General features: G+C 34.4%; 1 long non-coding RNA gene across 1 annotated transcript; it reads right to left on the minus strand.

Annotated features, from left to right (window-relative positions):
* Positions 1-736: 736 nt before the first annotated feature.
* Positions 737-7,325, minus strand: LOC149221795 (uncharacterized). Its single transcript, XR_016248879.1, has 2 exons — positions 7,041-7,325; positions 737-1,076 (listed from the first exon to the last, which is right to left on the minus strand). It is a non-coding gene; the product is annotated as an uncharacterized LOC149221795 (long non-coding RNA).
* Positions 7,326-15,488: the final 8,163 nt, after the last annotated feature.

Genomic DNA, 15,488 nt, shown 5'->3' on the forward strand with positions numbered 1-15,488 from the left:
AGAAAACAAATTCAAAAGAAAATATAGCGCGTGCAATCACACTTGGAGGAATTGAAATTTTAATCTAAGAAAGCATTTCAAAGCATGTAAGGAAAAAGCAACTAATGTATACTTAGTTACTCCAGCATTCAATTATGAAGTGTTACCTTTTTGAGATGATGTGTAAGCAACTATCTATACTTTAACTTCTAATGTCCTAGAAAAGCAAGTAAAGTGTGCAGAAAATAACTCAGTAATTGCATGTATTAAATATTCAACCATTCAATCTTGAAATATGATTAAATCAATTTCTTAGAATGATCTTTAGGAATATCAATTAATGCAATTAAATGAGGATCTTAAAAGCAAATGGAAAAGCACGAAAAAGTAAAGCTCGATGATTACATAGGTTGAACATTCAATCACCCAATTTGAACTCACCTTCTTGGCCTGATCTTTTATTCAATTATATAATGAATTGATAATTTGATATAAGAAAGTAAATAACAAAACATGAAAGGAAACTAAATAACTATGAGCTCTTGCCTCAAACTTAATCTAATTGGAAAATAAATAAATCTTTCCTATTGAAATGTTTTTAGAAAAGCAAAGATTGCACAGTCATTCTAAAACTATTACGAAGAAAGCAAATGAACTTTAATCTATAAAAGCAATTAAATCTCACACATTTTAGGTAGCTGATCTAAAAGTGTGAGAGATGGTAAATCAAGACGCTCCATATGTAAGCACAACCAAGTCAAAATGAAGGAACATTCATGAGTAAGGTTCCACAATCTAATTATGTATTCAAAGCTTGAGTATAACTCCAATTTTACACATATAAGATGATAGGAGAAAACTTCCACTATTTATACAAAAAGATGAGAAGTTATCTCATTAATGAGAGTCCATGAATCTCTCCCTATATCTATAGAGTTACAATCAAAATAGGAAATGATAAGACACATGTCTTCTTAGAGTTTCAATACAAATAGGAAATGAGACACATATCCTCGTGATCCCATGATCTTCTCTACTCAAATTCGAATTTGGTTTTCGGGGGCCACATAAGGGTCTTTTAGAAGCTTCCTTTTGACCTACACATGTCAACAATCTCATCCCACTTGTTAGGTATAAGCATATGCACATTATTTTCTAATTTTTAACCATAAATTCATTTAAAAATGCTAAGAATTAATAAAGTTTGGAAAAACATAAATGTGACCCAATAATGATAATGGTAAGGTAAATGTAATGAAATAGAGGTGGAGTGAAAGTGACAATATAGAAATATAAATGAAAATGTAATGGAAGTGAATGACAATTTCAAGGCCCAACAACTCTTTGAGCATGGTTCTTCTTATACCCCTTCCTTAGGTATGTACATTCTCCCTTGAAATCTCAATAGTCCATCTGGTTCAAGGACATATCCCTCAAACTTTGGTTATATCTGCTTCCCACTCTGGAGTGTTGATATAACCTTTAGAGACCAACTATCTTCAAAGAGTTTCTCCAACACACGTTCCCTCAAATTGACCCTCAAGGGTATTAGGGAGAAAGTTTGTGGCCTCCTTCTTAGTGCATCGACCACCACATTCTCCTTTCCCTTAATGTATGAGATCCCAAAATCATACTCACTCATGAATTCGCTCCATCGCCTCTGTCTGGCATTCAAATCCCTTTGAATGAAGAGGTTCTTCAAGCTTTAATGATCTGTTCTTAACTCAAAGCTTCTCCCAACGAGGTACTGTCTCCATAGTTTCAAAGCTAACATCATTGTTGCTAACTCTATGTCATGGGTAGCATACAACTCTTCATGTTTCTTCAATTTTCTAGATGTGTAATCTATTACTCTGCCTTCTTGCATCAATACTACTCCCAATCCTTACTTCGAAGCATTGGTGCAGACAGTGAAGTCTTTTTCCATGTTTGGTACTCGAAGGATTGGTGCACTAGTTAGTAACCTCTTTAGTTCAGTGAATGTTGTGTCACATTCATATGTCCATTCATACATGACCCCTTTTTGTTGTAATGTGGTGATGCGTTTTGCAATCCTCGAAAACCTTCCACAAACCTACGATAATAACCTGCTAGCCCAATAAAACTACGCAGCTCATGAGCATTTTTCTACCTATTCTGGGTCAACTGAAATCCCTTCTCCTGAAATGATGTGCCCAAGATTATGAATTTTCTTTTGAAAGAAGGAACATTTTGACAATTTTCCATATAATTGATTTTCCCTTAAGCAAGTCACTACAACCCTTAGGTGCTCTTCATGCTCCTTTTTATTCTTGGAATACACAAAAATATCGTCGAGAAAGACTTGCACAAATTGGTCCAAATACTTCCTGAACACACCATTCATGAGGCTCATGTATACTGCTAGTGCATTTGTCAAACCAAATGGAACAACTACAAACTCGTAGTGCCCAAACTGAGTTCGAAATGCGGTTTTTGAGATGTCACCTTCCTTAATTCTCAATTGGTGGTATCCAGATCGTAGATCAATCTTTGAGAAAACCATTGCTCCCTTCATTTGATCAAATAGGTCATCTATTCTAGGTATTGGGTACCTATTCTTTATTGTGGATCTATTCAAGTCCCTATAATCTATGCATAGCCTTAAGGAACTATCCTTCTGCTTGACGAAAATAACTGGTGCACCGCAAGTTGAAATACTAGGTCTGATAAATCCCAAGTCTAAAAGCTCTTTTAACTGCATCTACAACTCACAAAGTTCTAGAGTTGTCATCCTATAGGGTGTCTTAGATATTGGTTATGCACCAGGTTTTAGGTCCACTGTGGAAACGATCTCCCTTATAGGAGGTAATCTAGGCAATTCCTTAGGAAAAACATCCTTGAACTCTGACAAAATTAGGCGTTGATCTAGGGAGGGTCCTTTCTGGTCACTTACAGCCTTGACCACATATAGTTTGCAACCTTGTCGAAGACAACATTTTACCTTCATCATGGAGATGAATCATAGGGACATTCCTCTCTTGATAACACAAATATCAATTGACCTACCTTCATCATCTAAACAAATCACCTTCTTTTTTAAACAATTTACCAAAGCTCGATGAGCTTCTAGCTAGTCCATTCCAATAATTACATTGTACGTCCCCAATGTTGTGACGCATGCCTTCCACTTAATTATACACACCCCGAGGTTCACCTTACATTGGTCAACACTAGGTCCTACCGCTTGTTTTATCCCAAAAGCCATCTCAACTTGCTTAAAGTCATTGTGCTCATAGGCTGCCAACCCACATTTTCCTAATGCAACTGGTGAAATGAAACTATTTGTATCACCAAAATCAAACAAAAGTTTAACTTTTACTTTGTTTAGCATACCTAAGGTTTCTACCACGGCAGATTGGTATTCAACTTGTTGGTTATCAACTGCTGAATAGATTCAATGGTGGCTACTTTCTCCCTCCATTGGTGCTTTTCCTTCTCTTGGATTGTTACCAGTTTGTAGCTCGGGACAGTCGCATTGGTGATGGGGCCATCGCATCCCCAATAAGTGATGTGTGGTAGACTTTGAACATAATGTTGTGGAGTTCTTTGAAAAGAGTTCATTCCCTTGGGACCCCTTCCCCTACTTGTTTCTCCTCATGTATGACTTTGATTTGCACGAGTCCTTGAAGTTGCGAGTGAAGCTACATTGGTAACCATTGAAACCCCCACTATCGATGCTCTTGGTACAACCCTGTTCCCATATGGAGGTGGCCTCAAACTTCCTCCCTTGGAGACGGTACGAGGGGCCTTCCCCATAAACCTTAGTTGTTGTGGAAAAATGGCTTTGTTTCCACCTTTTAATTCTAAGTGCTTTTCAACATAGAGAGCATGTTCAATAGCTTCTGTAACTGAGGATGGTTTACACATCCTCACCATCGCCCTAATCTTAGGGTTCAATCCATAAATGAAACGATCCGCTTGGTGCTTCTCAGTATCCATGTAAGAGACACACTTGACCAATTCCATGAATCTAATCTCATATTCCTCTATCGTATGGTTTCCCTGTACCAAAGCATGGAAGGCTCCTACCTGTTGTTCTTCATAATATGTTGGTAGGTACTTTTTCCTAAATCTCTCCTCAAATAACTCCCAGGTAACTGTGTTCGGAGTGAGGTGTAGTTTACGCTCTAAGTTACCCCACCAATTCAAAGCACTATCTCTGAGTTGGAATATTGCTATTTTAGCTTTTGAATTGGAAGTATAATCTCTTAGTGCAAAGAACCTTCTCATTCCTTCTAACCACGCTTCTACTCGTTCGTTGGCACGACCTCCAGCAAACTATGGGAGCTTAATCTTTTGGAGCTCCCTATTAATGTCCTTGATTGGAGGTCCTCTATCAGAGTCTCTTGATCCCTCGAGATTTCCCAATCCTGATGGAGGGTGCTCCACTTCCACTTCAATTGTTTGGTGCCCTCTTAAAGTCTCATTAATTGCTTCTAGAGAACGCAAGATGAGAGCCAACTCCGGCGATGGCAGTGGGTTATTTGTAGGAGGTCCTCGGGATGATCCTCCTCAACCTCTATTTCCCCGCATCCTCACCATTTTGAAATGTTCAGTTATATGTTCCAAACGAGACTTATCAATGCTACTTAGGACTTGTCAATTCTTACTCGACTCACACATGTTTAGCAAAATGATAGGTGTAAGTTTTCCTTTTGTTATGCTTGTAAACGAGTATTACTAATACTGAGAAGATAATCGTGGATCTACTAAATGCTCTCCCATCATTGGCTAAGCAACGTTCCGACACACTACTAGTCATCCTCAAATATCTTTAGATATGTGTAACCAATCATCCTAAATCCATCTTATATATTTTGAGCATTCACATATATACTAAATTACCAATTTTTATTTTTTTTATTTATTTTTTACATTATTATAACTAGGTGTCCTCTTCAAATCCCATCAATAATGCTAGATTGTCATTTTTATTATTATTATTATTATATATATATATATATATATATATATATATATATATCTCCTTTTGTTTTCAAAGTAGGTGTCTAATGGCCTCAATCAAAGTAGGCATTTACTATCCCATTGATATATATAGAATGACTAGTGCTACATGTTTTAATATTTCAATATTATATATTGTTTTAAAGGAGGTTCTAATGTGCTAATAAATTGGTGCTCACCTTTGTCACTTTAATGTGAATATGTTGGATTTCCATCTTGTAAACATATGGAGATTAATACTATGACAATATCTAATATAACTCTATTGTGTCTCTAAAAAATTCAAGAAGTTGCATAAAAAAAATGTAAGAAATATGCATTGCATCAAGCAACTTTTCTTAGCATAATGTAAGCAACTTGTAAAAATTTCACTTAATTTCATTTATATTATTGAATATTATTAATAAATAAACAACTTGTTTTAATGCAACTTAAAAGGTCAACATTCTCACTAAATCTTGTCATTATATGAATTAATATGGTTGTAAGAAAATATATTTTCTGCAAAATAATATTTCTTTGTATTAATGTTAATCTCAAATTTTAAGAAATAATCTCAATTTTATTAAAGGGATTTAACTCTATAGGAAATTGCAACCTTCTTATATACATAGATAAGTTATATTTGTTTACAAAGTCAATAATTCTTCTATCTAAAGGTCCACAGCTTGCATAAATTTTGGTGGGCACTAACCTTAGTAAACTCCTATGTAAATTTATGTAGTGAATTGTGTAATTTATGGTGGGCAATAACTCTTGGTAAACATATTTAGCTATCTAAGTGTAATTTTGGTGGGCACTAACCTCAGTAAACTTCTATATAAATTTATGTAGTGAATTGCACAATTTATGGTGGGCACTAACCTCATTAAACTTCTATATAAATTTATGTAGTGAATTAAACATATTTAGTTATCTAAGTATAAAGAATGTCCCAAAGAAAAGTATTTCAAGTATTTAACTCTCATTGGTTTCAACTATTTCATTCTCATTGGTGGAGAAGTTTATCATTTTGAACATGATTAATTTGAAAGTCAAGGAAAGTAAGTGAAAATGAAATGTTAACATAAACCCTAAATTTGTGTCATCAGAAAGTGGTGTTGTATGTCAATTTTTGTTTTTCGATCAAGAAATCTAATTGCCATATAGCAAATATCCTTTTATAAAAAAATATGAGTAAAGTGGTGTTGTGTGTCAATTTTTTTTTTGTCGATAGGAAATCTAATTGCCATATAACAAATATCCTTTTATAAAAAAATATGAGTAATCTTTATACTAAAAATACAATTAATGAAAAAAAAGAGACGTCTTTAGAAGCATAGGATGGGAAAAGAGTGTTGAAAAGTAAGTCCTCACGAAATCTAATTGCCATATAGAAAATATCCTTTTACAAAAAACTATGATTAATCTTTATACTAAAAATACAACTAATGAAAAAAAAGAAGAAGATGTCTTTAGAAGTAAATGATGGGAAAAGAGTGTTGAAAAGTAAGTCTGGTAAAAGGCCAAATTAGCAAATAGGACAAGAAAACTTATGCACAAGAAAATGTAGAATCTGGAAGTAAATAAAAAAAAACTTACTACAATGCTGCCATCAAGAAGACAATAGCATTAAGAATCTTATAAAAACATTTGGGGTACCATCACCTATGGTTATGTTGCAAGCATATTTATCTTTGAATTGGTATATCAGTGAAAGTAGGGACACAAGAGGATAATATAATCCTCCTTGAGGATTATGCAAACAAATGGGATTAACATTTTTTTCCAGTATGGAGAAAAAAAAAATCATAGACCAAGACAAATATTTTGCAGGTTCAATTCACTAGCTCCGCAGAGACGCATAACTTCATTTGAATTCTTAATGAATTCATGGCTTCCAAATACTTTGATTCGGTCGCAAGTGGTAGCAGAAAACCACTTGATGGAGAGGTGATTTGTTTCTATGATTGTAGTTGGAAGGGGTAAAAAAAACATGGAAAACATAAGAGCTAAATGGCCGCAGGAGCCAGTAAGAACACCGGTATTGATAAAATTCACAACAAGTATGAGGAAAGCAAATGAGGCATTGTTACCTGTGGGTATATGGTGAAGTTGAATTGGCATTACATGCTTCACCCACATGGCTAGGATCTTTAACTTTGTTGAGATCATTAACTCGGACGGCTTGTTTTCCTGTAGCAGCCTATCTGTCGGTTCATCACAATCAATTTTTTTTTAGCGATAGGGAATGATGCAGGGAGGTTAGGTTATATATTCCCCTGGAAGGCAATCAATTTTTGGCCCTCTATTCGGCTGGGCAAGCTGGAACGAAGCCTTCGAGTTATTATTTATGGTCCTTGAGTAAAGTCTAACCCTAAATACTTCCACAAGCGCTTTGATAGGGTTTTTTCTAGGAGGACAATGCCACTTACTCCTATATTTCTAGATCAACATGATTATTTAACTGTATTATGCAATGATTTAAGAAAATATACTCTTATCTTATTATCTCATTATGAATTAATAACTCCACAAGAAGGAATAAGATGATATGTTAAGGTAAACAAAGTTATACTCATTAATGTATAACTCTCTAATAAATAAGAGGAAGACAAAATTAATATTATAGAAGGAACCAACTAATTTTTTTTATTATTGGAATATGATACTTTTTAAATATCACGAGGAATCTCTTGCTCTTATAATAACAAATAGTTTGAAGAAGGAATAAGATAATATGTTAAGGTAAACAAAACTATACTCACGAATGTATAACTCTCTAATAAATAAGAGGAAGACAAAATTAATATTATAGAAGGAATCAACTATTTTTTTATTGGAATATGATACTTTTTAAATATCATGAGGAATCTCTTACTCTTGTAATAACAAATAGTTCGAGCGTTTTTTTTTGGAGTTGTTCTTAGTTTCCTTAGGATTATGATTTAGGGCTCTATTGGGTTGGTGGCATTTAGGCCTCAGATTTTGAACTCATTCTGATACCATATGTGAGGATCCTTCCTAGGGTCCTCTAACTAAAACTAAATTTATTTAATTTAAACACAATAAGAAGGGAAATAGCTTATTTATAACTCAACATTTATGTGATGACAATATACAATTAAAATTTACTTACAACATATTAAACCAGGAAGAATTTCATCGCAACGATTTACATAAGTAATTAATAAATGGAAGAATACCTGTTCCAATAACTTGGTTGAGATGTTCTATTGGGATGCTCCTCTCAGCTACCCGACTAAATTTACCTCCCAGCTAACTAGGAATGATTTCCTAGCCCAGGGAACCTCCACTGGTTCCCTAGCCCTCTGAGCCCAAGTCTAACCAGCTATAATGTGTCCAAGTTAAACCAACACCCTCTATAGATCCAAGTTTGAATTCTCTCAATTATATCTCCATTCTCTCTCTCTCTTTATCCACATTCCTCCCCAAAACCAAATCCTCCAAAACCAAGACTAAGGATCCCCCCTCTCCTCTCATCCTCCTTCCCTTTTATGTCTCTTCCTCCCATCCACCTCAACCACCTATCATTAATGTCATGACTACCCCCTCATCCTTTCATTTTAGTATCCTTGACTTTTCTTACCATATCTTATTCAAGTAGATTTGAGAAAACATTTTGGAAATAAAATCTAGATATTTAATATAGAATTAAATTGGAGAATACCATATCTTCTCAAAAGTAGATTTGAGAAGACACCTTGGTATATGGATATTTAAGTTGGGAATAAATTAGAGAAGACCATATCTTCTCAAAAGTAGATTTGAGAAGACACCTTGTGATATGGATATCTAATTTGGAATTAAACTGGAGAAATCATATCTTCTCAAAAGTAGATTTGAGAAGACACCTCGTGATATGGATATTTAATTTGGAATTAAATTGGAGAAGACCATAACTTCTCAAAAGTAGATTTGAGAAGACACCTTGGGATATGAATATTTAATTTGGACATAAATTGGAGGAGACCATTTTCAATCCAAAATTAAATTTGAGAAAACAACTTGGAAATTGAATAATAACAATAATAAAAGTCATATCAGTAAATAAAATTAGGGTTTCACAAATGCAAGTATATACCAATATTTCTTAATAATTATAAGTCAATATTTTCAGGTTAATTAAACACCAATAAAAATTTGCATGATAGGATCAATTAGGGCATTACACCTAGGTTAAACAATAGATAGGCGAGAGAGGTATCTCATACTAGTCCACAATCTTTTTGGACATTAAAGGGGCCCCAAAGAAACTTCGTAGTCCTTGTAATTTGAATTTGGCTTGGTTAAAAGATGAGGAGTTTTTATCTCCGGTAAAGTCGAATTGGATCCCCTTTTTCTCCCTTGTTGGATGTATCAACAACTACCCATTTTGAAGCTAATCTTAGAAGGATTAAACAAAAGACAAAGGCATGGAAAAAAGGAAGAAATTGCTGACACTTTGGGAGCTAGAATTGATTGAAAGGAAACTCCTATCTATCTCATCCTCTGAAGGGGAAGGTTTCTCTTCTGAGGAGTCCAACAGTTTTTGCAACCAAAAAAAAAAAAAAAACAACAACATCACCCTTCTAACTGCCAGGGAGGAGGAATGACGTCAAAAAAGCAAAGTCATATGGCTCAAAAGTAGTGATGTGAATACAATTTTTTTTCAGGCTTATGTTAAAGGCCAAAAAACGATGAATACTATATGGAGTTTGCATGATGAAAATGGTATTGAGGTTTCTTCTTTCAATGGATTGGAAAACTTGGGTAAGAGGTACTTCACCATATCTTTTTAGAGCTCCTTCAGAAACATCAATTGCTGAAGTTATCCAAACTTCACATTACTTCCCAAGAATGGTTGATGAAGAGGAGTTTAGGGCTATAATGAGGGAGTTTTGGTGGAGAAGTCCAAAGCAGTGTTGCATAGCTTTCAAAGAGATAAAAGTCCTTGACCACATGGTTAGGGTGTTGAATTTTTTCTGGAGATATTTGATATCCGAGGTCCTGATCTGTTAGGTGTAATTGAAGAATCCAGAAAGGATGGACATATTTATCTAGCCTTCAATTCCACTTTCATTTCCCTTATCACCAAAGCTAGCCATCCTCTCTCTCTCTTTGATTTTCTACCTATTTCCCTATGTAATGCCATTTATAAAGTTATTGTCAAGCTAACTACTTCTAGAACCAATCCCATCCTTTCTAGATTCATCTCTTCAGAGCAATCTGCATTCTTGGAAGGAAGGAAAATTCATGAACCCGTTGGTGTGGCCCATGAAGGATTACATGACATCAAAACTCAAAATTTGAAAAAAGAAGTTATCAAAATTGATTTATCCAAGGCCTATGATAGAGTAAACAATATCTACACAAGGCTCCTATTTACTCATTTAGGTTTTAGCCTTGATTTCATTAATTGGGTCATGAGCCATATTCAACTTATATCATTCACAATATTGATAAATGGTTAAGCTTCTCCTTATTTTATGTGCAAGGAGGGTTGCGTTAAGGTTTCCCTCTTTCTCCTCTTCTTTTTTTTGTTGGTGGTGGAGGGTTTGAACTGTCTTCTATTGGATGCTAAGAGTCTATGGGTTTTCCACGACTCTCTCATTGTTTAGAATCTGGCAATCGCCCATTTGTTATTTGTTGATGATATTCTCATTTTTTGCAATGGTGATGTCAGGGATTTACTGGTGTTGGTGGAGATTCTTTCTCTTTTTTGGCGTGCCACTAGAATGTCTATTAATTCCCATAAATCTACTATTTCTTGCCACAATCATTCTAATGCTGAGATCTGCCATTTGACCCAACTTCTTCCATATGATTCTAAGCCATTGGAGCATGATTTGAAATATTTGGGTTCTCAACTGAAGCCCAATTGTTACAATAAATCGAATTGGTCTTGGCTCATTGCTAAGGTGGATAAATAGTTGAACTGTTGGTGCCATAGATGGCGTTTTAGAGCTAGTCACCCAATTCTTATAAAATTGGTTTTAGAGGCCATACCATTTTATTGTGCCTCCTTGGCATGGACTCTCAAATGTGTCTTGGACAAGATTAGAAGATTGTTTTCTTTCTATATTTAAGCAAGGAATCAAGAGAAGGGGGTGTTGCCATGGGTAATATGGGATTCCATTGCTAAACCAAAAGCCTTGGGAGGTTGGGGCTTAAAGAATTTATTCCATTTCTCAAAAGCTTTGGTTGCTAAATGTGCTTGGAGTTTGATTTCAATGGAAAGTCTCAGGATGTCGGTGGTTTTTCAAAAATACATTGCTCCAAGTTTGTTAGAAGACTGGTTAAGAAGGCTGGATAGACCGAGATCAAATATTTCTATCATATGGTGGGCTTTTCTCAGCTCTTTTGACATGATTTAAAATGGTCTTGCATGGCAGGTCAATAGAGGTGACAAGGTGCGTCTTGGTCTTGATCCATGACCAGAAAATGGCATGAGTCACCTGTTGCCCCTTCCATTAATAGATTTGCTTAGAGATAGAGGCTATAGTAAACTTGTTCACATTGCTAACCCAAATCTTTTATCTATTTGTAGTCAGGGTTAGTTATATGCAAAAGAACTTGGTTTAGAGGGGGAGTATTGGGTCTTATGGCAGGAGTATATTTAAGCTCTTTCTGATGGACACGTTAGATTAATTGACCGACCTAATGAACTTATTTAGATTATCTCCCCTTCTGGATCCTACTCTCCAAATTTGGGTTTCATCTTTCTCATGGTAGATGGAGTGAATGTGGAGAAAAAATAGTGGTCGAAGGCAGTATGGAAATCTAAATGACCCCCCAAATCAAAATGATTCATGTGGTGTATTATGATAAAGAAGGTTCCCATCAGGGAAGTTCTCTAGAGAAGATTCATGAATGGGCTTGATTGGCGCTCGTTATGTCAAAACAATGAGGAAATGTGTTTCATTTATTTATGGCTCATGTATGGAAGGTCTATAGTCCAGCATTGTGTCACTCTATTCCATGGGAAGAGGTGGATTTGGAGGCTTCCTAGCATTTTTGGTATTCCAACCCCATTAGTCACCCTTTCAAAGCTCTTCCCCTTATCATTTTATGGGCAGTCTGGTTGGCTAGGAATAGAGTGATCTTTCAAGACAATATTATAGTTCCTATGCACACTACTAATGAGGTGTTGGCCATCTTATGCCATTATCCGTAGGACAAAGGCTTTGCTTCCCCTAGAGTGATTACTCTTGAAAGTATCGATTCTTTTAAGCTATGGGATTTCTTTGATGGCGCCTCAATCAACAATGGTCATATGTGTGGAGGAGGGTTCATGTTGTTCCTTTCTCCAAATAATAGTTTCAAAGTCAAGATGGGTCTAAGACTCAAGACCAATAATCAAGCTGGACTTCTAGCTTGCAAAAACTTGCTCTTGTCTGCAAAAGAGAAGGATTTCTCTCAGTTACACATTTTTGGGGATTCCATGCTATCTATAAATTGGCTTACGGACATTATTACATGTAGTAACATCTACATTATTCCTATTCTATAGGAGATAAAACATATTACTGATACTTTCACATCTTTGTCATGCTCACACATGTAAAGGGAAAGGAATCATGTCGCTAACAACTTGTCAAAAGATGGTCTCCTTCTGGAAAAGAATATTTGGACTATAATGGAACAAGTCAATGATCAATCACATGAATACTTCCATCATCCATACATGGATGATACCATGGCTCTAGTTTCTAACAATGATTGACACACATGGACCCATACATATGCTCATGCATTCCTTTTTTTATTTTGTTAGACAACTCCTGTTTTTTTCCCTAACATTTTTTATGTAGATTCACAGGGACAACCCATATTTTCTTATATAAAGGGATTGTTCAGGTCCTGTATGATGTTTTCTGTATATTCCAATGCACAACAATATAACATATCTCCATGTTTCAGAAGGCCTTGATTTTTTGGTTCTCAGATACCTTTTTATACTTGTTTTCTCTCACGGACAATATAGTTTTAGTGACATTTTTCTGATATATGCCTGTTGTATAAGGCGATGTAGTTTTTTCTCCTTTTATCTAAGGTATTATGGTTGACATGTGCTTTGTCATTTTGACCTTTTACCCCAAGGCAAGCTAAAAATGTAAAGCTGCTATGTTAGATATTTCAAGAATACACTTTTGTAGTGTATATGCATAATGTAAATTCAACATTTTATTATGATTGAAATTACGGTATTTTTCTTCGAAAAAAAATATTTAAAATTTAAACACTTCCATGCAAGAGGTTAATTAGGGTTATTTGATATGAATTATTTCCTTTTTGCTCATGGTAGATTTTTTGTTTTTTAGAAAATTTTATATAAACAATTTTCACGTATAAAATAATAGTTTGGAAAAAGTGTTTTTGTATAAATATTTCAAAGTTGATATTTATAGCAAAATCAATTTGAATTGTAGTATTGAAAAAATGATAAATAAAGGGTGAAAAGTTTATTAGGAAGTTGAAAATAAGTGTAAATTCACATACTTTTGATTATGTGACAAGAAAAACTCCTTTTTGATGCCCTAGTCTCCTTTTTGATGCCCTAGTCATTCTTAACAAATATTAAATTTTTCATTATGTAATAAGTAAAAATCCCTCTTTGATGCTCTTGTCATTCTTAATGGACATGAAACTTGGAGATGCAATATAGTCTCTCTAAAATTAATTGAAACCATAACTAAAACCATAGTGTTGATTAACATGCCAAGTCTTGGCTAAATTTTTGGGGAATAAAGGAAGATTTTTTTTTACAAAACATTGATAATAATAAAAATATTTTTGTGCCAAGAGACACTCTCTAACCTACCTAGTTTGGGAGAGATGTAATGTAATGTTTAACATTTTGACTAAGTCAAATTACATAAAAGTAAGAATGAAAATAACATCAAATAAAAGATTAATATAATGTAATGTAAACATTTTTAACGGGTCAAAATAAAATTAAAAATAACCCTATAAAAATAAAATAATAACAAAAATAAAAATTACCCATGGTATTGAGAACCCATGGTAGTCATGTAGAATATAGCCTATTTAAAGGAGGGAATTAAACCAACCTAGATCCATCTTAACTCTGAATCTACCAAGCACCGAGAGGGATCAAATCTCTTGTTAAGCAAACCTTTTTTAGAGTGAAAAGGGATCTGGTCCCTCTTGATACTTGGTAGATTCAGAGTTAAGATGGATCTAGGCTGGTTATATTTGAGTTTAAGGAGAATATGTGGCACGAAAAATGATAAAATAAAATTAAGATAACCAACCCTAATCTAGAAAATAAAAAACATCTCCTAGCTTAAAAAGAAAATTAACATCAATAAAGTAAGAACAAACTTTCATAGGATGCATAGTGACATTAGGTATAGATAACGTCAAAAGTGTTTTAAGACAACAAAATTTGTAATCTTTCTGCCACTAAGAGAGTTGAAAATGAAAAACATTTTCTCTTAAAATGGCTTAGGTATGCTCACATTAAATCACCATTTCAAAATATTTGTCACAATATAATCTTTTTAATCATCATTGAAATTGACCACAATTTCAAAAAGATATTGAATTACAATACCAAAATATTTATCACAATACCAATCTTCTCAATATTTTAAATCACCAAAACTATTTAAATTAAGATTTCAAAATATTTATTATAATAAGGACTTTCTTAATATTTTAAGTCATTAAAATTATAGTGATCTTAAAATATTTTTCAAGAGCGGTGACATCAATAATCCCTCCAATTATAGGACCATCATGATAAACCCTTTGTTTGCACAACTATTTGGAAGCATGCTAGAAAACAAAATTAGCAAGTGGGCAGAAGAAAGAGAGAAGCGTGCTAAAGGGCAAGCATGTTTTAGACCTAAAAATTCCATAGTTGATCATTGTATAACTTTAAGGCACATCATTGAAAATGTTTGGGAGAAAAAGGAAGAAGTCTTTTGTTGCTTTGTTGATTTCAGAAAAGCGTTTGACTCGGTTCCTAGGGATAAACTTTGGCACAAAATGGAGGAACCTGGGGTTCCTAAACATTTGAGAGCAAATGTGCATAGGATGTATGAAGAGGTGAAAGCCAAAATTAGAACTTCAATAGGCATTTCTGAAAGTTTTAGAAGCGATATCGGGGTCAAGCAAGGTTGCCGAATGTCTCCTACCCTTTTTGGTTTATATATTGACAAGCTTGAGGAGTGGTTAAATTTGCAAGGGGGTGATGGTATCTATTTGGGCAAGTTTGTTATAAGGCTTCTTTTGTTTCTGATTGCTAAATTGGCTCTTAGTTTGCAAGAGCACTTACTATCCCTTGAGCATTTTTGTAGAAGTGTGGGGATGCAAGTCAATATCAACAAAACGAAAGTAGTGGTCTTCTCTAAGAAAAGAAAACATAACCAACATAAGTTCTACTTTGAAGGCAACATTCTAGAAGAAGTTGTGGATTACAAATACCTCGAAATTGACTTCAACAAAAATCTAAGCTGGAATGGTTGTAGAAAGAAAAGAACTTTAGGGGGTTGGAAAGCATTTTATGCTTTTCA

This window comes from Pinus tabuliformis, chromosome Q (genome assembly GCF_031772625.1).
Source record: "Pinus tabuliformis cultivar Carrire ecotype Pingquan chromosome Q, CPIR1, whole genome shotgun sequence".
In the NCBI taxonomy this organism is placed as follows: Eukaryota; Viridiplantae; Streptophyta; class Pinopsida; order Pinales; family Pinaceae; genus Pinus; species Pinus tabuliformis.